At 40.9% G+C, this 10787-nt stretch overlaps 1 long non-coding RNA gene across 2 annotated transcripts in view; it reads left to right on the top strand.

The window, feature by feature from the left end:
• The first annotated feature begins 612 nt into the window (after positions 1-612).
• Positions 613-10787, top strand: part of LOC147914578 (uncharacterized) — a 40544-nt gene continuing 30369 nt past the window's right edge. For both annotated transcript variants that reach the window (XR_015555076.1, XR_015555077.1), the window contains exon 1: positions 613-730. This is a non-coding gene — a long non-coding RNA (uncharacterized LOC147914578). The remainder of the gene's footprint in view (positions 731-10787) is intronic.

Genomic DNA, 10787 nt, shown 5'->3' with positions numbered 1-10787 from the left:
TTCTAATACCACATTTGTGTTGCAGTATTTCTTTTAACTGAGTAGGCCCCCAGCGTGGCAGGTTGTTAGGCTCAGGGCCTTACAATTGCAGTAAGCCTCTAGCCTATTATGTCTCTTGTCAGCTCTCTGAGGATTGCAGCTGGGTGGGGCTGGCCTCAGGCACAGGAGCACCCAATTGTTTCAGGCTTTGGAAGGTGGGGCAAACCTCCTATGTGGGTCTTTGAGAAGCACAAGTCTTCTGCAGCTGACAAGCCCTGCAGCTGACAAGCCCTGCCGCCCACAGGTCCACACACACAGTCAACACAGTCCTGCCCCGTGTGAGCGCCCCGACCTCCCGAAGCGGACCCAGTCTCTCCACGGCGGGAGCCCCACACACTCCGCCACCACCCCACACTCTCCACCCGCTCCTTGTGCACACCCTGCCCCACTCAAGTCGGCTCAGTTGCCAGGCTGCAGAGAATCCAGTCACCAATCTATGCAGGCCCACACGTTGCCTGAGGGCTTGTTGTTGGGTGGGGCCAGTCTCTAGGGTGGGCTGCCTGCCCTGGCTGAGCTGGATTAAATCGGTGCTCTAGCGGGTGGGGCAGACCCTGGGCTAGCAGGTCTCAGGGAGAACTCCAATGGCGTCTGTGTCAGCACGCTCACACCAGGCCACAACAATGGCCGCCGCCAATGTCCCAGTCCCTGGAGAGGTCTCACCCCTCACCGAGATGCACTCAGGGCCTATTAGGTGAGTCTCTTGTCACCAAAGCACTGTGCACCTTTCTTTCTGGTGATTTTAGGGTGCTTTCTGGAGCGGGTGAGTTTGTGCGCGGGCCCTTTAAGAGCCAGTTTTAGTTTCTTTGTGAACCGGGTTTTCTGGGGGTGCTCCCCAATGTTTTAGTAGCAGCAAAGTCAGATATTATGCCGCTGGTCTCGATTGTGCTGGGTCCACAAAATGCCCACCGCGGGGGCGCTCCCCGGCTCAGGGCCCCACGCCTCCAGGGAGGGTGCGTACCTGTGAGCTGCTCCCGGCGGCCGTGAAGCTGGCGGCTTGTGAAGGCGGCGTTTTTCCTCTCCAGAAGGGAGTCTCTGCCTCTTCCACCTCAGTGAGGATTGTCCGTTGTTGCAGGAGTTCCTCTCATCCAGTTTTCAGTTCTGTCTCAGGGGTAATTTTTCCACAAGTAGTTGTAAATTGGCTGTGTCCACGGGAGGAGGTGAGTTCCAAGTCTGCCTACGCCGCCATCTTGACTCCGCCTCTCCATTCTTTTTCTGTTATCTTGTCACCTCCTCTTGGATGCACACCTCCTTTCCTTCAATATTCTACCATAAAGTCTCAACAATTGCCTCTGATTCTGATCTCTGTTTTCACCGGGAGCTGAAACTGTTCAAGGTAGACGAGATCTCTGAGTCCATGATTTCTCCTATAGTGTTGTATAAATCAATAGAAACAGACCTAGATTCCCCACTATGCCCAGAATGATAATTCATGGTTCTAGTTACAATCTGAAGGGTCTGCTGACCACAGGCCTCTCAGGAGCACATCTGTATTCAAACAGCAGTTTGGAATTTTCCCATTACTCTTAATTAGATTCACACTCATCTTTTCAAAGCCCCCAGATATCTTCCAAATAAAACCGGAGAGGACTACATATCACATCAAACATGAAATGACCACATCTTTAGCCTTTTCAATGAGTTTCATTGTAGTTTGGCTACAAATTCCTTCTTTTTAGCATGGCCTGAACATGCAATGTGCATGTGCTCAATTTGTGTTTTCTGGTGCTAGTACTTAGAGCCCAATCCTGAGTATATAAAATATGAGAGAAGATCTAAATTTAGTGATTTTTCCCTGCTTACCCTAATAAAGACCCAACTCACAAGGGTGCTTTTAAAATCCAGCTGTCCTGAGTACTTTATCTTGCCAGACCGTGGGAAGGAACATTTTGGCTTGGAAAAGCACAAGGGCTAAAGAAAACTCTGTGATTTGCTTAGGAACAAATGATTTCCCACACTCCAAAGAAGAAAAGATCCCATTAAGTCCCGATTAACCCCTTATGCACAGATGCAGACATTAATTTCATCACTGGACAGTGGGTGGTTATTCTCTTGTATTCATCTGTTAGAATCCTAAAGAGGATTCTGTATGGCCACCTCATCCTGCTGGACACATTATTTCGCTATAACCAAATTTATTGTATTGTATTATAAATTTGCTATAACCAAATTTATTGTAACTCTATGGTTATACTAGTAGAATATTTTTTCTTATCTCTGCTATTGATTCCTAATAGTTGCATAGTAGTCTATAGAACCTAAATTCTTTAAAATGTGTTCAAATTTGCTTTATAGCCCAATATATTGTGGATTTTTATAAATGTTTTGCATATTCTTGAGAAGAATTTGTATTTCCCATTTTTTGGGTGCAATATTCATTATAAGTACCTTAAATATATCTTATTGATGATAGAGTTCAAGTCTTTTATGGCCTTAATTATTTTATAAGCTTAATTAGGCTAATATATGTGTATATATATTACACACGTATCCATTTCATCTATCAATTGCTAAAAGGTATATGAAAATTTCCCATATGATTGTTGATTTCAATTTTTCTCCCATAGTTCTGTCATTTTGGCTTTGTCTATTTTGAGTCTATTTTATGAGTTGCATATAAGTTTCAAATTATTACGTCTTTGTGGTAAATTAAAACTGTTATTTTAACTCCATGTTTAGAAATGCTTTTTGCCTTAAGGTTTACAGATCTAATAATATAAATTCATGTGTGTGTGTATCTATACCTATGTATCTATCTATGCATCAATCCATCTATCTATCTATCTATCTATCTATCTATCTATCTATCTATCTATCTATCTTCCTAATCTATAAAATACCTAAGAGAGTGATACCAGCTCTCTTTTGTTACTTTTTCCTGACCTATCTTCTCCTGTCCTTTTTCTTTGAACCTTCCTGTATTCTTTCATTATATATGTGCCTTTCGTTAACTCTGCAATTGGATGTTTTAATCCAGTTTGACCATCTTTGTCTTTAAACTGGAACATTTAGTCCATTTACAATTTTGTCATTACATATATTTGGGTTAATATCTATCACGTACTTTTTGTTCTTGTTATTTGTTTCTCCTTTTTTTCTGCTTTTCTTCCCCTCATTCCATTTTGCTCACTACTAGTTTAGAAGTTCTACACACTTTTTCAATTCTTTTAGTGTATACTTTTGAAATTTTAACATGAACACTGAAGTTAATTCTCTGGCTCCTGATTTTCCTTTTTTCTTTTTTGCTTTGGAGAAGTCTTTACTCTTTTTGCTATTTCATTAATCCATTTAAAAGACATTTTTATGTTTATCCAGCATTTTTTGTTGTTTTAGTGGGAGAGTCAGCCAGGGTATCTAGTCTTCTATACCAACCAAAATGAAAATTCTGAATGGATTTTATTTTCTGTTTAAAGTATAATTTCATTATTGCAAATGCACTAAATGAACATCCTAGAAATTTAGAAAATACAGACAAATAACAATAAGAAGATTGAAACACCTTATTCTTATCTTTCAGAGAGGATCACTTTTAATACCTTAGGGTATATTGTTCCATTTGTGTGTGTGTGTATGTGTGTGCATGCACATGGGCATATGTATGTGTGATATATGATATATATCTATGTGTGCTTTTTAAAGCCAAAATAAGATCATACTACCCATGCTAAGTAGGAAGGAGCATTTTTCAGTTAGTAATCACCACTTTTCCTTGCCCATACATTTTTATTTTATCTTATACACAGTCCCTATCCAGGTTTCTCCGATTATCCCCAAATGTCCAGGTTAGTTGGTTTGTTCAAACTATGCCCCAACCCAGGACCACTCACCCAATCTGGTTGTTGAATCCCTGAGTCTTTTTCACTCAGGCACAGTTCCCTCCTTGTTTTCACAACCTTGGCTTGTTGAGCCGGCTGGCCAGCTTTCCTGCAAGATGTCTACTTTCTGGATTTGTCAGATTTGTTTCTCATGGTGTCATTTAACTTGATCCTTTCTCCCCTCTATTTCCTATAAACTAGTTGTTAGTTCTATAGGATTAGCAGATCCAATTCACACATTTTTGGTTAGAAATCAACGTAGGCGATCTTGTGTACCTGGTATTGCATTGGGGCACATAATATCTTATGACACCGTTAGTGAGTTTGGCCACCAGATTATGATGATGACAGCTTGATTCTTCCATGGTAAAACTATTGATTTTTCTCCTTGACATTAGCAAATAATCCGTGTGGTGCTACTTGGGGGTTATATGAATATCCCATTTCCGTTAATCATATACACAATAGAGTTAACATCAATTGAATATCTTTGCCTGGGCCAATGGCTTCATATGGGTTTGCAGAATGCTGATTTTCCAGTTCCGTTATTTCTTCTCAGTGTTATCTGGCATTCTTCTGTAAAGCAGAGCTTTCTTTCATCAGTCAGATAATTGATTTCTCTGAAATGCCTTTTTTACTGGAAAGGCTTGATAAAGGCTTAATTCTTTCATCTTAATTGCCGATTTCCAAAGTAAGTTACAGCAGATTGTGACATAAATTTTTCTTGATCTCTTTCTTTTCTAGTATCATTATGGAATCATCTATTTTCATTGATTCAATGTGTTTCAATCCACTATAATCAATATTCTTTTTTGTTGCTCAAATTGTCACAGAGTTGGACAGTGAGAGCTTCTAGGTCATGTCAATGGTCAAAACTAGAAAGTATGTTCTACATTTCATCAAAATGATAAGGCATCATTCATTGTATGAAGCATCATTATTTTATGTTCCATTGAAAAAATAGATCACAACCAATTTACGTATGAATTGCCATTGATTATAAGATAAATCCTGATTGCAGAGATGTTAAAATGTAACAAATAAGGTGAATCTTAGATTCAATGCAATATCTTATTTTAAAAGCCCACGAGTTCATATTGATAGTTTCAAGTTAATTTTGATAATAGTGTGTACATTTAATTTCTTTGATTTTTATAATTGTACATCTTTTCTATTACCCAGGAAATGATTCCTTACATCATTATATGAGTTTCCTGAGGCTGCCCTAACAAATTACCACAACTTGGTAACTTAAAACAACAGAAACTTATTCTCTCACAGTTCTAGAGACCAAAAGTCAGAAATCAGTATCATTGGACTGAAATGGAGGTGTTGGCAGAGCTACGCTCCCTCAGGAGGTTCTAAGGGAAAACGTGCTCCTTGCCTCTTCCAGCTTCGGGTGGCTGTGGCATCCCTTGGCTTATGGTTGCTTATCACTCCAGTCTTTGCCTCTGTGGTCACATTGCCTTCTCCATGTGTGCATCTAATCTCCTGACTCGCTCTTATAAGGCCATATGTGATTGCATTTATGGCCTACCCAGATAATATAGGCTAATTCTCCATCTCAAGATCTTTAACTAGATCACCTCTGCAAAGTAATTTTTTTTCCACTTAAGGTAACAGTGACAGGTTCCAGGGATTAAAACTAAATAAAACCTGAAAAAAATTACTTGATCACACAATACAAAGTGAACAGCTTTAAGATAACTGTACATATATTATTACAAACTATAAAAATACTAAGTGAAGTTTAACTTTAATACGTCATTATTTTTGTCCCTAAAATTAAACCTTTAAGGATGTGCATTCAAAGTGCTGTGTTGCAAACTCACTTGAGATAAATCCTTTCTCTGTGTTTAGGTTCATTGGTCTCAGTTTGCTTTCAATTTCAGGGATTCAAAAAAATTAGTCATTTTAAAATTAGGTGATATATTTCATGGTTCAAGGTGTCCTCCGCCAGTTCATTAACTAGGGGGCAAAGTCACATTTAAGGCAGCTGGGCTTGTGATAGGAGACAGAACCTTCCCCTCCTGGACTCGGGGGGGGGGCTCCTCCACACAGCAGTGGGGGTTCCTTCTTTGTGCCCCCTCAATGTGCTCACCAACATGTCATTTTTCGGGTCTCGTTTATGCCGAGCTCTGTCTGTTATCTCCCCTTTCCTTCCTTTCTAGAACTTTCCACTTACTTCTAGAACTTTCCACTTCCTACTAGAACGTTCCACTTCCTTCTAGAACTTCCCACTTCCTTCTAACCTTTCTGGTTAGGAGGTACTTTTTCCCATTCTCTTCCATTTTCTACTATACCTAATCTTGGGCAATTTCTGCCAAGAATCTGGGAGCGAGATGAGATGGGGTTAGGGAACCTGTGGAACTTGAGTCTCCTACTAGGATGCAAGGAGTTTTTTCTCTTTCCAAGACATCTAGAGCTAAGGACAAGAAGACTCTGCTTTTTCCCAGGAGGAAATAAGACCTGTCTTATTTCAGTAACCTCAGAACAAGTCACCTTTGCTCTGTAAACTTATCCACATCTGTCCTTTTGTATTTTCTGTTGCTTTATTTTTCTATTAAATTATTTTTCTATTAAATATTCTTTGGAGAAGTATTGAATTTGAATCTGCCAAATTTTTTTTCACTATTAAAAACGTAGTTTTATTTGTGCATTTGACCAAAAGCTGCCTCTGACCTCAGAGGGTACAAGCTCTACCCAAGTCCTTGCATTCAGCCACTGGGAGCCTTCTAAGTCTGGTGAAACTCCGGTGGAGCACTCTCTTCATGCTAGAGCAGTCAGGATGTCCAGAGCAGTCAGGATGTCCATAGAGACCATAAATGGTCCCAGAACAACCACCTTCTAGCTGAAAAATTCAAATAGTTTGTGCAACTGGAACAAGGGTAGTGAGCTGAAATTCTGAGAGTAGGACAGTGGTGGACAGTTGTGAGAATCTGTGATTTTGTGCCTTCATGACCCAGGATGTTTCTTTACACTACACCATTTTGCGCACGTAGTTTTAAATCTATTGTCTTTAAAACACAGGCAACTGAAGGCAGCCTAGAAATGTCCCTGTGTCTTTGCATTTGTTGACTTTGCATCTTGATTCAACAAACCTAAGTCTTCCTAGGAAATTTTATATAATTCATTCAATACCAAGCCCCCCCCCCATTTTTTTCCCCAGCTTGTCTCAGTTGTGTGACTTGGTAAAGGAAATAAGACTAATAAAAGAATAGGATAATTTATGTTATGGGAACTCTGGTTATTACTGAGACATTCTTGAAATTACACTGTTACTGCCTTTAAATATTAATTCCTTTTCCTGAAAGAATGAGATAAAGAATTCAAGCAATTCTAAAGCACATGGAGAGGAAACCAAGTTCTCAAGAAAAGAGAATTGCTAGAAGGTGAAATATGCAATTTGACAGCACGCACACATTATATTGGTATAAATGCTTCAGACTGTTTAACATCAAACTGTAGAATGTGTTTTGACAGAGTGCAGTAGTTTTGAAGACATGACAAGTGATTAATGGAGTACTTAGTGGGATAGTTTCTAAGAAACAAATTAGATTTCTTAGATATGAAAGTGGTTTAAGCTGTGTATTAACTATTTTGGTTCACTAGGGTAGCATTTATTACATTGAGACAGTCATGGAATAAGACTCCTTCTTGTGAGTTTGAAGAACTAAAATTCCAAGATAAGTTTGTTTGATGAGAATGCTTTCAGGAATCACTTAATCACATGATTAGGGAGTACAGTGGAAGCAGATCAGGGCAGCTGCCCAACTTCAGGAATATTTTCGTGCTCATGTCTAACCCACCCCTTCTACATGGAAGTCACTCTTTCTCCTCATCCCACCATAAGGTCTGTGTGGGTCCTGTATAGGTCCCAACTCTCTTGCAACAGTGATCAATTAAAAGGTAGGCGCTCAACCTAAACTGAAGCCTTAGTAACTCTCCCCACTGGCTGCCATATTGGTCTGGGGGTGGCATTTATCTAGAGTTACACATGCTCTGGTTTGCTTGGACTTCCCCAGTTTCAAAATTGAAAGTCCTATGTCCTGGGAACCTCCTCAGTCCCAGGCACACTGGGGCAGTTGGTCATCCAACATTTAACCTAAGCTGGCCAATCGGAGTTCTTCCCTGGGAGATTTGGACTGGAAATGGAGTCTTTCTCTTTCTGGCCACAAAACTGTGAAGATGTAAGTCCAGAGTAGGAGGCAGCTCTGCTTCTGACCTCAGGACTCAGCTTGTCTGAGATAAAGTCCACTTGTGGAGAACGAGATGGAAACAGTCCAACACCATTTGAGTCCCTGGTTCCATCTCTCCTCACCTTTGGCAACGATGATGTGCTTAATATGAGCCAATGGGCCTCCTCCTTTTGCCCAAACTTTCTAATTGGGTTTCTGTCAATTGCAACCAGAGAATCCTAAGACAACATGTTTGTCCCGGGACAAGCTCAGGAGTTTCTAACTTTTAATCTTTTCAGTTATAAGTTTTCCCAGCTTTATAAAACTTACAAAATAATAAGTAGAAATATTTCTAGTAGTAATTAGGATTTAGGTGGAAAAGGGTCTTAGAGGACTTGAAGGCTAATCTCGCATGTAGGACAGAATTCCTTTTACAAAATGCTTGGAACAACTTGGTATACCTGATTCTTCTCCTTTTGTTATGAAGTCCAGTTTCATCATAGCCCATAAGGAATCTCATGTCTCATCCACGAATCTAGTGTCTGATAATGGGCTTGGGACTTAGTAGCATGCTGCCCTTGTTAATTGACTTATTGCTGAATGGATGCAGGTTTAACTGAACTTAAACTCAATCGTAACGATCTCTTAACCTTAATTTTACATTTGGGTTTTGGAAAAGAGTTTTAGAAAATTATAGATTCAGATTATTAAGGATCAGAGGGACATCTTATAACTACAATTTGTCATGTATATCGTGTTGTACAGATCAAATAAGTTTTGGCCATTTATGTTTTACAGTTTCTCTTTTAGATGTTTAAGAGAGGGGCTTTATTTTGTCATATGATCATGTAGGGTGTACAACAATCATGCCCAAAATTCTTTGGAAGAATAAAGTTTTCTGTTGTAACTTATATTTTTCTGTTTTGGAAAAGAACTGTCCGTTCATTTAGTCAATAAAAATTGCCCAAGTGCCTACCTTGTGCACAGAAGTTGGAGGAGTTAGCAGCCTCCACTCACCTTGCAGTGTGTCTAGGAGATGGGAGATGTATCAATTGGTCCCTAATAGTTTCGAGTAATAAAAAATGCTACTCTAACTGGCCTAAACGAAAAGGGAAAGTTTTTTGTGTATATAGTGAAAAAGGTGGACCAGGCTCCAGGGCTCCCACATTGTCACACGTCTTGGTTACTCTCCCTAGTATGAGCTCTACTTCCTCCGTGAATTCTTTCTCAGAAGGCCCATCCCCTAGTCCAAGGTAGCAGGATGGATGCCACAGCCTGAGTCTTGCTTTATCCGAGGTTCAGGTGGGGATGGGGCTGGAAAGAGCATGTGTCTCTCCATGAGCAATCCCAGTCAAAGTCTCTTTGTTCCCCCTGAGTTCTTATTTTCTGTGTGGATTTCTACCCCCAAAATCAATCGCTGTAGCTTGAGGAGTGCAATAAACTGATGGTTACCTTAGACCTGGGTCACATCTTCCATCCTGGAGCCAAGGTGGGAACCCAGAGGCGTGAGAGGAGGTTTCCCAAAAGGAGGAAAGAGGAGGCAGGGCTGGCAGATGGAAAAACAATTAATAAACGTTTTCTACAAACGATATTCAGCTGAACAGCATTTTGGGGTACGAAGCCTTTTTTTACTTGAGTGTAAGTGGTGCAAGGCTGAATTATGTCAATGTAAAAGAAAGCAGCTTTGCATGAGTGACTTACTGGCTCCTATACTGAGGCTACCCCATGCATTGAACATCTTGGATTTTTTTTTTTGTGTGTGAGGGAGACCAGCCCTGAGCTAACATCCCATGCCAATCCTCCTCTTTTTGCTGAGGAAGGCTGGCCCTGGGCTAACATTCGTGCCCATCTTCCTCTACTTTGTATGGGACCCTGCCACAGCATCGTGTGACAAGCGGTGCTTCAGTGCGTGCCTGGGATCCTGGCCTGCAAACCCAGGGCTGCCGGAGCAGAGCGTGCACTTAACCACTACGCCACCCGGCCAGCCCCCATCTTGGATGTTTTAATCCACTTTTAGCTGAGACTGCAGCTCCACAGGAAGCCCCTCCCTGCCTGTTGCCCTCTTGCTGCAGGGGTGCAGAAGGAAGGGGATGGGAGTCTGTGCAAAAGGTGGGCCCTCCCTGCCCCAGATCCACTGAGTCGGACACTGGAAGGAGGAATTCCAGGGATTGTAAACAAGCGCCGGGTGATTGTGAAGGGCAGGGGGAACTGTACAGGTAGCCTCCTTTGGTCTAGAGAGCCATTCCTCCTCCTTGCAGCCTGGCATCACCCACCCAGTTTTCGCCCACCAGCTTGCATGTCACTGTCTTGGTGAAAAGTCTTCCTTGCCTCTCTCAGGAACGCTGATTAGCTCTCTCCTCTGAAACGCCATTACATTTTGCTCACCTTTGTGTTCCAGCACTTTCCATCTTGTGTTATATTGACATTTTGTAGATAAGTTTCCTCACCAGATTTTGAGGGACCATGGGCAGAAATCTTATCTTCTAAGTACTGGATTTTGCGTTACTGGAGAACAGGTGAGGGAGTGGTGAGGATCTGTCTCTCCAAAGGGGCAAGTTCTGTTTAGCCAGGGTTATGGGAATGGACACAGGCAGGAAGTGTTAGAAGTAACAATTCCATTTATTTTTCCATGAAATCTGTTATTACTATTTCTGGGTATGTTTATAAGGTACATCATATTCAGTATGGTAGTACATGCATATAATTAATAAATATATAAATGTAATTGATATGTTTATAAATATACATATGTCGAAAT

The sequence above is a fragment of the Ceratotherium simum genome, chromosome 18 (assembly GCF_057802395.1).
Source record: "Ceratotherium simum simum isolate JZ-2026a chromosome 18, ASM5780239v1, whole genome shotgun sequence".
Taxonomy (NCBI): Eukaryota; Metazoa; Chordata; class Mammalia; order Perissodactyla; family Rhinocerotidae; genus Ceratotherium; species Ceratotherium simum.
This window is presented reverse-complemented; position numbering and strand designations above follow the sequence as displayed.